General features: G+C 35.6%; 1 protein-coding gene across 1 annotated transcript in view; it reads left to right on the plus strand.

Annotated features, from left to right (window-relative positions):
- Positions 1-1,381, plus strand: part of LOC117117986 (very-long-chain 3-oxoacyl-CoA reductase-like) — a 24,570-nt gene that overhangs the window by 8,312 nt on the left and 14,877 nt on the right. The window lies entirely within an intron of this gene.

The following is a 1,381-nucleotide window of genomic DNA, read 5'->3' on the forward strand; positions in this document are numbered from 1 at the left end:
ATAGAAATGACAGAAAAATGCTACATATAAATCGTCAGCAAAAACCGAAAAAAAAAAAAAATTATAGCCAAAAAAAAATATAAACAAATATAAAACATTCCTATTCCACACAGTTGTATAAATTATTTACCCAACCATCCATAAAAATAAGCGCAATCTTTCCATTCAAAAGCGTCGACTACCCTCACATTTCTAGGCCTAGGCTCATCTTCATCAAGAACATCTCCGCCGTCAGAACTGCTTGAAGCCCCACAGTCATCATCGCTAACAGGCACGTCTAAGTCTCGCACATCTAAAAATTCACCTTCATCGCTGTCTGAATCAAAAATCAGGTCAATCGCTTGCTCAGCTGTGTACACATCTTGTGCGGCCATTTTGAAAAATTTTTGAAATTAATAACGATTTCAAATTGATATTTCTAAACATTTTTATATAAGCGCATGTGAGTTCTTCACAGATTTCGAAATACAAAAGCTTCACGCATGCGTGTTCAAAATTTCTGACGTATTGGAGCTAAAATAAAAACAGAAGAGCGATTTGAAAACAACCTATTTTTTAGTCACGAAATTTCGATTGCAGTCGAAAATGGGAATTCTCGGTTTGAGGTCAATTTCGACTACAGTCGAAGACGGTATCTAGAGGGTTAACATGTATCTACCAAAAAGCGCCTCATTACGGCAGCTAGGTAGTCACGGACCACGCCCATACGCAATTCAGCACAATGGCGCTGCAAGTTATGGGTTATTCTCCTACCCCTACCTTTACATTTACCTACTTGCCTGTAATTTACCGACTTGTGCAATGGCCCTTTTGTTATGATCATTGTGTTTTTAGCTGCAATGAGGAGCTCTAGGAACACTTGGCTGCTTGATTAATAGATTTTTTTTTAGCTCTACTGCCTCTATTATACTGCCCTCATGAGGAGCTCTAGAAACACTCAGCTGATTGATTAATTGTTGATTGATTAACAATAACAGATCTTTTTTAGCTCTACTGCCTCTTATATTTATATTGCCCTCATCGGAGCTTTTAAGATTACAAGAACTTGTTCTGTGTCAAGAATATGTGAATGCTTGCAAAAAATTCTTGTGTTTGCCTAGTAGTGACTGCTCAGTAAAATTTCAAGTAAAGAAAATATATAACAAAATGAATATATATTCATCTTTTAATCAAATATCAATATATACGATTTCTCTTTACAATAAAAGTGATCTGTGATACAACACGTTAAATATTAAATGACATTCAAATTTATGTTAATTTTGACCAAATGGGATTGTACAGTATTCAAGTATTTACTTACCTTTGAATAAATGGCCCCCCTCGAATATATGCCTCATCTAGAACCTCATTTAGAATGAACACCTGCCTCCAATAGACG

This window comes from Anneissia japonica, unplaced genomic scaffold (genome assembly GCF_011630105.1).
Source record: "Anneissia japonica isolate Jap-2015-1 unplaced genomic scaffold, ASM1163010v1 scaffold785_len581690_cov155, whole genome shotgun sequence".
Taxonomy (NCBI): Eukaryota; Metazoa; Echinodermata; class Crinoidea; order Comatulida; family Comatulidae; genus Anneissia; species Anneissia japonica.